Here is a 12,230-nt window from a genome sequence, read left to right as displayed (position 1 = left end):
ATTATGTATCTTTTATAAAGTGCCAAATAATATTTTTTGAGCTGTTGTACATAATAAACCGGCCTGTCCTGATTATGTTGTACTAAATACGTATTCTCTGCCCTGTTCCTAACCGGGGCAGGCTGCTGTACATAATCAGGGCAGTGTTTATTATCCAGGCAGAACAGTACAGTCAGAGTTCTCCAAGAAGCTGTATTGGATACAACTTGCATAATTAAAATACATTTTTATTCATATATGTGTATATATACGTTATGGTCCGTCGACAAACAGTTTTCATCTTCATTAACAGTAAATTGGCCGCTTAGGCTCAAACCCCCCCCTGCCCCTAACAGCAAGTCCATTTCCCCTACGTTAGTTTTCGTCTCCATAATCGGCAAATTGCCATTAAATAGAGTTTTGGCACCCTGCCTGCCCCCGCGCTTTATGGAACAATCTTTGTGGAGACTTATACCAACACGAGATCAATTTTTTTAACAACCAATTCAAGATTATGGCGGATTTTTACTGTGGAAACATTTTCTAATTTGTTTAATTTAGCTATAGATATAAAAAACGTGAGAAAGTGAAATTTGTCTCCATTTTTATAATTTTAACGGACGATGCATTGCCCCCTTCCCCCTCTAACGGCGAATTTGCCGTTAATGGAGACAAAGACTGTTTGTCGACAGCCCCTTCATAAAGGTTGTTTTTTTGTTTCTGAAACTTTCTTTTAAAATAGAGCTACTTTTCATCGTCTCAAGATCTCATGATCTACCTATTATATAATAATATACATAAACTAAACAAAGACAGCTATCTAGTTAGCTTAGCCAGCAGGCAACGTTGTGTGCAAACTAGCACTTTCTTTTTCAACAAATTTATGGATAAGCTAGCTAGCTAGCTAGATAGCATCCCTGAATACCTGAAAATCAATTTCTATATGCATACCTACAAGCCACTTTAAACACTATGAAATGTGTATCATTTTAAAAAAGATGAAGATTTCTAGATTATATGAAAGAATAAGGGAAAAGAAATAAAAACAACTCCCACTACATAGTAAAACTACAGTCAGTCAGTATTACGACTACCATTTTAGAAAAAGATTCGGAAAAGATCACGTGATAAAAACAGATCAGGTGTTCCGATCATCATATGTTCGCCGTATGAAACTGGACCCGTTGAGATGTGGTATTAGTGAGGTGTTAGAATGAATCATTGGCAAATCCATAATGTGTCTTTTTAAACGAGACATTATTGATGCAGCCGGAAACCTCCAACTATGCGCTGGGCACGATTCCTGTGTAGCAGATTATCTTAACTCCCTGTGAACGATGAGAGATAAATCTAGAGTAGAAATAACCTAGTAAATTATGACTCCACCAGTTAATAAACACCTCCAATGTTTTGAGAATTTTAAAGGTAATGGAGAGTTAAAAGAAACTGGTTAGGGAACTTCTCTTTAAATTATTGACATTGCAGCATTCCTAATATATTCGAACTTTTCGTTTTGTTTTGTTCGGTGGTTGTGAGCAAAATAGTCACACATGTTTTCTTATTGAAAATGGCTACCAAATATATTCCTTTGTTTTTTTTTGTTTTTTTAATATAGCCAACCGTTTGGCAAATATGTAGAAATACTGAATTATAAAAACATTCAGCACTCACAAAGATGTAAAGAAAACTATTTTTAAGGCTACTGTGTAAAGGAAATAATTTTTTTTTTAGGTTTTTTTCAAAAAATTCATGACATATAGAAAAAAAAATTATTTTTCCAATGACATATTTTATATTCCATGAAAATATTTGGATTTCCCTTTTTTCTGGAAAAAGCCTTTTCAGAGGTGTTATATCCTTCACACCTTCGAGAAAATATGTGCAAAATGAGTTCAGCATATTTTTTGTAAACTATGCATGATATGAAACTACCGTATAAATATATGCGTAATAATATTTTTTATATTTTTTTTATATATATATATATATATATATATATATATATATATATATATATATATATATATATATATATATATATATATATATATATATATATATATATATATATATATATATATATATATATATATATATATATATATATATATATATATATATATATATCTCGTTAGTAAATTTTTGCATACATGCCTTCACGTTTGTGGTCCATTTTCCGAAGGCTTCCTATTGGCTCATTAAATTTTCGGTAATGGAAAGCTGAATAAATTATGCACAAAAGGTTCCCGGATTTTTTTGTATAAATTACTGATTAGCGAATTATGACGACAGAAAGAAAAAAATATGCATTTTTTTGAATGATTATATATAATTACAAATAATTTTATAACGACGTTGTTACAAAAAAAAGCCGGGATTCTTTTTGAATTTAATTTATGCTGAATATAATAGTGCAAAAACGAGAAGTCTGCGACCACGCGTTCGGAAAAAGAAGCCATTTTAAAACGTACGGTGAGAAAAAATGGTGTGTGTTTAATTCATTATATTTTCTTTTTGGAAAATTAACATCTCACGAAAATAACACCATCAAAAAAGTCTTTCATCAAACATTCAGAAACAAACAAAAAAAAAAAAAAAATAAGAAAAAATATAAAAGTATTGATAAATTATAAGGGTTTTTCTGAGACTATTCATCAAGTGAGTTTTTTCCTTTACAGTAACCTTAAGAGACTGTTTTATATTTTGGGTCTAGTGTGATGTCGTTCTGCAAAGTTTTATGATTTACAATTTTTATATGAAAAAATTTTTTATAACCCTACGATCATTTTCAATATGAAACATTCTTTTTCTTTAAGATGCTAAAAATGTAAATTGATTTATTATAGAGCTGAATATGGCAGTCGGTCTGGTCTTTAAAATCAGCACAGTTATCATGAACTTTTATTCCGCAGCCGTACCGTGTGCAGTTCGCCTCTCCTTTAAAGTGTACATATATTCAATCAAGATCTAAAAAAGGTTCTCCAAGATCCGACTTTATAGATAGAGCCTCACCCAAATGTAAAAATAACGAAGATAATAAGTCCAAAAAACTGCAGTTTTTATTGATTTTCTGATTCCCATATATATATTTTCTAGCACTAGTCCTTTTTCAAAAAAAATCGAGTTCAGGCTATTCGTAAAGGCGCTCGCTTTGTTAATCTGTCAGCATGAAAGAGCTATTGTTTAAATTTCCAACGAGGGGTCATTTAACTCTCAAACATTTTTCGTTACAAAGTTGTAAAGATATGAAGATACCTAATTGGAGCCAAAAATTAGACAAATTCTTGCGCATCCTTTCCATATAAACACTGACAATATTTTCGGCTAAAAAAAGGCGTATTTTAGTACTCAAGAAATAGTCAAAATGATGGTAGATTAACATAACTTGCTAAAAAATGATCAAGCAGGGCTAATATTTGGTAGGAATAAAGAAAAAGATAAGTAGTACATGACAAAGTCGTATATTTTTACAAAATGTTATTGCGCATGCGCCAAATTACAATACCAAATATGGTCAAAAGTGATAAGAATATCAGAATTGGAAAATGCATAATAATAACAATAATAACGGTTGTATTTCAGCTCCATAATTGTACAAAATGGTTCATCTCCTGAAATAATATGTGATATTCGTATGTGCATAAAGGTTATTATATAAAACAAAAACAAAAAACGATTTTAAACTTTTTTTAAGTTCACAAAAACAAATTTGAATCATTGTTTATAAGGACTGAAACGAAAAGATCGTTTTAGGTAAGCGATTTTTGTATTTTCCTGTGAGGTATAGAAATCGCATTTTTTATTCAACTGTTGTTTTGTATCAGTCAGGTGATAAACAAAGGAAAGCAGATCTTTGTATCTACATATCATATAGATCCACTTTATTCATAGCAACATCTTCTTGTAAAAAGTTCAAATTACATTCCAAGTTGCCAATCACTTTGTACAAAGTTTTCTCTAGACAAAAATATATTCGACAGGACAGGGTTTCCACCAAACCTATGGTATCAAATTTTCTGACTTTCCCTGACTTTTTGAGGTCAAATTCCCTGACTTTCCCTGACTTTTTCAAGAAATTCTACAGCCAAACAGAAAATAAATTAACTAAAACCGTTTAAACCGTATTTGTCGCAACATAACTTACAAGAGCTTTAATCCATGTACTACATAAAATGGTCAAGGGTATGTTAGTTCCACTGAATGACTAACAGAGCCTGTCAGTAACTATCAAGTCAAGGTAAAAGACACAAAATTCCCTGACTTTCCCCAAATGGGTCTTTTTTCCTGACTTTCCCTGACCAAGATAAAATTCCTTGACTTTCCCTGATTTCCCTGACTCGGTGGAAGCCCTGCAGGACAAAAAATATTGCGAACATGAACGAGAAAATTCTACTCAAAAAACACCAAGACCTACTAAAACTACAAAACCAGAAAATCTCCCTTTTCAAGATCTGTCAGTAAAAGGAAACATCAACCTTAGCTATTACTTTAAATTTTCATTTATATACAGAAATCTTTGTGAATCACACTATTTTCAAAATTTAATACAATTTACAAGCATTTATTTTAACAAATCGATTAATAAAAATTTATTTTCGCGACTAAACTTTTTTTCAGAAATAATTGAAATTTTTAAATAAAAAAGGTTACGATACGTTTCTATTGGCCATTCATTGCAACTACAAACTGCTCAAAATGTAAGAAAGGATAAAAAGTTGTATTAGAGCAAGTCATCACAACCTAGCTAACTCGCTAGACTGTGTTTAACAAATTTTTAGAATGCTTAATTTTGAGTGTAAAATTATATTTGAGCAGTAACTGTTTAACTGTTGGCTAAAATCAGCAAGATAAACACCTGTACTTGGCACATGGTTTAGCTTCTATTAACCAACTAAGTAACTATAACTAATTAGCTTGCAAACTTTATTTAGTATATTCTAGAAATAGAGACAAAGAGGGCCCCACAATACAATAACAGAGGATAGAGAAAAATCTTTGTTTTCTTTGCTAAAACATTGCGTTGTTGTAAAAAACCTAAGGTACCCATATGCTTACTTTTAAAAACTTTGAAGTTCTTAATTTCCGCCGCGCCGAGATTTTTTTCGACGGCAAGAATTGTCACGTGACTGAACAGCCTAAAACTAAATTTGCGGACCAAAAAACTTTCGGTGTTTCTAATGTAGGTGAGAAGTTCATGTACAAGAACGAACGATTAGTAATCACATCACGAGAGAAGCGGACAAAAATAATCCAAGATATCCATTAAGATATTGAAAACAACAACAAAGCCAATGCAATGGCTTCACATAGTGAAAGAGATGCCACCTACCGAAAATGTGCAGCAAGATTTTTTTGGCACAATATGTTAAATGACATTGTTGAATTTGTCAAACGTTATTTTATTATTTTTTTTTTAATAATTTTTTTTTAAAACGATTTCTCCTGATTTGCAGAGCGTCTCCGTGCCTAGTGAGGTAATGCGTCAAGTTGGGATTAAATTATGTAACTTCCCAAAGGTTGACGGGTACAAGCAGTTGATAGTTAGCATTGATTATTTTTCGAAATGGTCCGAATCTAAGGTAGTGAAGGACACATCAGCTGAAACGGTTGGTACATTCTGGTACAAGGTTACTTGTAGGCATATTTTCATGAAAGTTTAAATTAGTGACCAGGTAGAGGAATTCCGTAACGAGTGATAACAAATTTGCATGACATGACTGGTGCAGATGAGATCAAAGAATAACGAAACTATCCTGTCTTCGACGTTGAAAGTGAGACAAGATACCAACGACAAAGCAAGCAAAAGTATCACAGCAACACAAAAGAAACAACAACCGTCGCCATTTGTTACCAACCACATTAAAAATCAAAGATAAAGTTTGGCTTCGAAATTAGAAGTGACTTGATGGAGAAGAAGAAGGAAAGTATACATTCAAATGGTTGGGACAATATACATTGGAGAGCATTTCTAAGACTGGATTGTGCCCGTTGAAAGATGAGCGTGGTCGTTTACTAGCTAAAAAGTACAATGCTGGCCTCCTTAAATCATGTCTTGATGCTTTAAATCAGCCTGACGATGAAGCTGAAACACCGCCACCTTAATGATGATCTCGAACTGTTGCCACCACAGGACGATAAACTCGAACCATTACCACCCCATGACGATGAACCTGAACACCATCACTGCTCCATCTTGTTGAGTCTGGACTAATACCAACCCATCACGATGATGCACCCAAACAATCACCGACCCAAGAGGATGAACAAAAACTGCCCCTGTTTCACAATGACGAAAAGCCACCTAGTAAGCCAAACAGATGGAATCAGTTACCCGATGAAATCGTAGGGATACTCCTTTTACAAGCTTCCACAAAATCTCGTCCAATCTTAATTCTTTGACATACATCCTTTTAAAGAAATTCTTGTAAGAAGGAACGATTGAGTGCTACAAAAATAACATTTCTTTATTTACTGAAAAAGAACGGAATGAATTAAAGAGATATAATTGAAAAGTCCAAATAAGCACCCGAAAGCTCACAAAATTATTCTAAGCGCATGTGGTATTAAAGAAATCTGATTACATAATGAACAGTCAGAAATGGAAGTCATTTTGGCTTTACTAGAGCCAAAAAGTAATGTTATATTTCAGGTTCGGAAGATCTACTGGAAAAAAATAAGTTACCATATCTTAAGCAAAAATACTACTAATTGAATCGTCAGATATCGAGGAGGAGAGCGAAGAAAATGTTTGTATCAAAAATCAGTATTTTCTCAAATTTAAAGATATAGAAAGGTGCTTGGTTGTATGACCGTCTCATGGATGCCGCGCGGAAATTGATATGCAAAGTACTTGGCGAAGAAGATAACTATTAATATGTTTTGAATACTTAACACCGCCATCCCTTTTGATCCTGTATACCAAGTCCACATTCTACTGTTACACGACGGAGGTTCGCATTTGTTTTTGAGCTTTTGCTCCAGTGGTCGGATTCAGATTTGCGATAGTTTGAAATCAACTTTGAATTATGTTTATAAGAAATCCATATATTCATTGTATAAGCATGTAGTTGGTGAATTTCGAAATGTTACCCCAAAATTTCTATCCGTGAAAAAGCAACAGGAGGGATTTAATTGAGGAGTCTTCGCTATCGCTTTCCCGGCAGAGATCCTTGATGTTAATTCCCCAATGTATGCAGTATTTGTTTTGGCGTTTTGTTTTTTTTGTTAACTTTAGTTTTATTTAGATTCATACTTGTGAGACTTGAAAGGTACCAGAAAAATCCTTTTTAGGTTTAACCGACTTTGATGTTATGTTAGTTTCTATTTTTATGAGCAGATTTGAAGTTTTCATACTTTTGTATTCCACAACATTTTTTGAGCTCTTTTATTTATCAGAAAAAAAGCTTTTCTCATGTCATTAAAGTAAGGAAACTTAAGGATTTTTCTCATATTAAATTTATAATACAAATACACACTAAACAATTCTTTCATAAGGCATTACAAATTACCAAGAGATTTTTTTTATTTTGATCTTACCCTCATTCTAAAGAACGCCTTTGTACGTTTTCTACTATTTCTATAAAGGTTTGATCTTTTTTAGGATTTATAAATAAAAGACACCTTATCTTTACCTTACGGGTACAATGTCTTTATTCTTTTCTATTTTTATTAATTTGTAACTTTGCTAGGATTTCGAGAAAAATATTCTTATCTACTGTACTTCATATTCTGTAGTCATGTGTTTTTTTACAGCAAGTGTTGTCCATTAACAGTGAAAGTTGGTGAATTTTTTCCGACTAGATCTTTCAAATCACGCAAAACCTTCTATTTTTTATTTGAAGTTCAAAACGAAATATAAGGGAGTCAAAACAAACTAGGCGATTTATTATTAAATAGTTTATCTTAACTGAGGGGTTACTATAAACTAGTTTATTATGACTGGAGAGTCGGTTTATTATGAGTAAGGGAGTAAAAAAACAAAGCAACAGTTCATGCGATGAAATATATATATTCGAAGATCAAAGAAATGATGATAGGCTTTTAGTAGACGCATCAATCTCTTTTTAATAGTTTAAACAGAAGAGTTTTATTGCACAATCTAAACATTATTTTTCTAAAACTAGCTATTTACGTTACTGACTGCTAACAGACTCCAGCGAAATTATTTGTTCCAGGTGGACTGGAGATATCATCTTGTGAGGGAACAACTAAGGGTAATCCTACAGCAATGGCAATAGATGCACTTGGTATTCGACCCCTGCTACAAATGTTGATGATACACGGGATAAAACATGTGACTTATTCTGATGACATCAGTGTTGGGTGCGAGCTAGAGCGCCTCGGAAATTGATGGCTAATGATTGTCCAAAAAATGACCTGTTAATTGGCTACTATATAGAAGCGTCCAAATCATGGCTGATAGTTAAAGCTGACAAGCAGGAGCTGGCTAGTGAAGTACTTAGAAACTTTAACAACAACATAACATCTTAAGACAGAAAACATCTTGGTTGGCTTGAATACAAGAAACGTTACTTACAGGATTTGATCGATACATGGGTAACGAAATACTGAGGTTATCAGCAAATGCAGAAGTTCAACCCCAAGCTGCTTATTCTGCCTTTCTATCTGGATGCAGGCATAAATTTAACTATTATATTCGAACAATACCTGGCATTTCGGAGATGTTGCAACCAGTAGAAGATGTAATTCGCACAAAATTGATTCCAGCCTTATGTGATAGAAGGAAATGTAACCACAAAGTGAGAGTATTTTTGTCCCTTTTGGTAAAAATGCGAGGCCCTGTTTACGTTATGGATGAAGTATTAAAGGATTGTCACCAATTTGTGCGTGTGGCAAATAAAATTCGACTGAGCGTGCATTGTCATGTCATGTTTGTGGTTTCCTAAATATTCGTCACAACGAGTTACGTGATTTAATGGCTACCTTATTGCAGGGGGTATGCAGAGATATACTGTGTAAACCTCCTCTGATTCTCCTGATTACTGAAACAAATTTTTTTCCACGTTCTGCAGTTACAGACGCTGAAGCAATAGCAGGTATTAGTGTAAGAAGTTTTTAACAGAATGCATTCTTAGATGAAAGGATTTTTAATCTTATCGCTCCAAGCTATCGACGCCAAACAATGTCATCATTATTTGCTTCTCAAGAAAAAGAGAAAAAAAGTTCGTACAATATAGACGCATCATAGATAGTCAACCCAGGACATTTACACCACTAATATTCATCATCAACGGTGGTATGAGTCGAGAAACAAGTGTTTTTATACCCAGACTAGCCGACATGATCGCGTAAAAAAGAGATGAAAAAAGGGGAGAAGTTGTAGCGTGGCTAAGACGCAAAATTTTGTTTGCTTAGGTGCTTTGGGCATTTTTATGTCTGCGTGGTTCCAGAAGTTATTCTGCCCGTAGTATGTGCGACGGCTACGTGTCTATCACAAATGAGTTGGCAGTTATCCGTGAAAATTGAACCGTTAAATCGATATCTTAGTTATTGGCGTTGTTGTAATAACAATTTTAAATGTTTTTTTGTTATCTTTCCACGTGTAACGTTTACATCCGTTTAATGTTATATCGCAAAAACTTTTTTAGTTAATATACTTTGATCAAATTGTAAAAAAAATACCTAGCCCTGATCCACACCAACTTCGTACAACTTTAATCTGCGTACGAGGTTGAGCCTACCCACTTCTCTTTCAAATTGAATTTTGCTGATCCATACCAACTTCGTACAACTTCAATAACTGTGTACGAGCTGGAGCCTTCTTCACTTCCCCTATATGGTATAACTGCATGTGGATGCCGTGTAACAACCTTGAAGAGTACTTTACAGAGAAGTTTGTATGTTGGTTGGTTACCTTCTTATTTGCTTGCAATCACACTTTGGAATTGTCACAGAAAAATTATCCCCTTCCAGGAAATTAACAAATTTTATTCGGTTTCCATTGCCCTGCTTTCTACGCATCATTTCTGAGTTTCTTACTTTCTCGTCCAAAACATTTTGTCGAAGATTTTTTGCACATGTTTTTTCAAACTCATCATCCGAACATTACGACACTTTTCTTGTACTTGAGCGCATTAAGAACACTATAAAATCATATATGTATATGAAAACATTCTCACATTAGAAAATGGAGCGCACAAAATATGTGATATACTAAGTGTTGGATAACTCATCACTTGGAATTTTTTCTCTCGCATTTTTTGTTTCATAGCACGTGGGACGTTGTCTATTCTTCCACATAAAAATCCACCATTGTGTTATAAGTTTCTTTCCGCCATTATTGCAGAATTCCGTTTGGTCCTTTCAACTTCATACCATTCCTGAACCTTTCCTGCATGTAGCTCTTTTTATTCTTCATTGCACTGAAACATTAAAGCGCGTCAAAAAGTTTAAAAATGTGCACTAGAAAATATTTAAAAGGTTAAAAATAAGAAAAAGTTGCTCGGGTAGCCACTAAATAAGGCGGAATTCTTATATGTAATTTTTCTATATACCGCCCCTTAGTGTAAAATGTATAATCATACGGTCATATCTTGCGCTATCTTGAACATCCAAATTCAATTGAAAGATAGATAGCTAAACAGAAAGTAAAAAATGTTTGGGAAAGAACTGGCATCAAAGACAGCAATAGATTATTGCTTAAAGAAAATGTACGCCCAAAATTTAAAGAATTTAGAAGATTAAAATAAAATTTGGCGATAAAGTGCTCCAAAATACCACGTCTTCAGGGCATTCTTCCTTTTTAGGGCCCAAATGACTCTGGGGACACGAGGATGCCAAAATAGCATTACCACGCAGTGAGCGAGAAGTGAGAAGAGCAGTGAGAAGAGCAGTGAGAAGAGCAGTGGCAATCGAAAAAAGGAGACTATTCCAATGTATTAAATGCACATTATAATATTTCTTTGCAATAGCATAAATTTTAAAACCTGTGCTTAAATTATTTTTTAAAAAACGGCATTGCTCGGGTGATAGCGGATCCAGGATAGGTGCAGGGTCGGTACAACGATAACTTTGTTACTACAGTGGTACTTGAACCACCGTAGTAATTTGCTGATCCGTGCGACGGTTTTTTGGAAATAATAGAAAAAATAGAACATTAGCTGCTTGCGAGAGCGTACTTCAAATTCTCGCACGTGGCTGGCTAAAAATGACTGCCTTTAGGCGGTCAAATAACAGAGCCATGTTTACAAAAAGAGTATCGAACCATCATGCAAAGGTACTGTGTAAAAGAGGAATTTACAGATTTCTTGCACAAGAATTCAGAATAGCATAGAACTCAAAATGTCGCTACCATAAAAACCCTAAATAGATAAAGTCAATACCATACCAGATATAACCTAATTTGAATCACATCCATTAAATTTATATCTACGAACACTTACTATTTTTTACAAACATTATTCTTTATTTTCTGGTAAAGCAAAACAAAGTATAAGTGTAAGTTATATAGTCTATATTAAATTACCCGTATACGTCTGTCTGTCACGCAAAATGGTACCGCAAGTAGCGGGACGCACGCAATGCGTATAAAAAGAACAGACGAACTCGTGAATTTTTTTTACGGGCCACCGACTAGTTACTCATATAAGTATAAGTATAAATATCATGCAGACAGGAGTCTGCCTTGTTTGTCTCACTGGTGTTTTCCAAAGAGACATCTAGATCGTAAAACGTATTTTTTTAAGAAATTATTTTTTAAAAAAAGTTATTATTTTGTCATTTTGAAAGTTCTTTTTTGGCAAAATTCGCCGCTGTACGAAGATGGCCATTCTCGCAACGCTACGGCAGATAAGCCCAACTTCGTACAGCGAATAATATCGCACATCATCAACACTAGAAAATTAATTCGATCAATGCACCAATTCAACATGTAGGGGTCATTTATTCATTCATAAAATAGCTTCTCGTGAACTTGGCACAACAGCCACGGCTCTTGTTAATCCTATTCGGTCCGGGGGGGGCCGGATTCCGCCCCCCCCTGACGGTTTTTTTTTAATAACTTCTGATTGCTTTGTTATATGGCTTTGATACTTACTGAGTTTCAACATTTATCTATTAGACACCTGCATGCTAATTTTTTAGGTCCCATACCTTTCAGAGGCTTTGATATTGGCCATTACTCGAAACTACCCCTAAAAATCTCTATGAAATCCTTATAATGGGGAAAATATAATAACTCCTGTTAGGATTATCCTTAGAACTTGAAACTTGCAACACAACTTTGTTTCATC

The sequence above is a fragment of the Hydractinia symbiolongicarpus genome, chromosome 5 (genome assembly GCF_029227915.1).
Source record: "Hydractinia symbiolongicarpus strain clone_291-10 chromosome 5, HSymV2.1, whole genome shotgun sequence".
Classification (NCBI taxonomy): domain Eukaryota; kingdom Metazoa; phylum Cnidaria; class Hydrozoa; order Anthoathecata; family Hydractiniidae; genus Hydractinia; species Hydractinia symbiolongicarpus.
Note: the sequence above shows the minus strand (reverse complement) of the source record.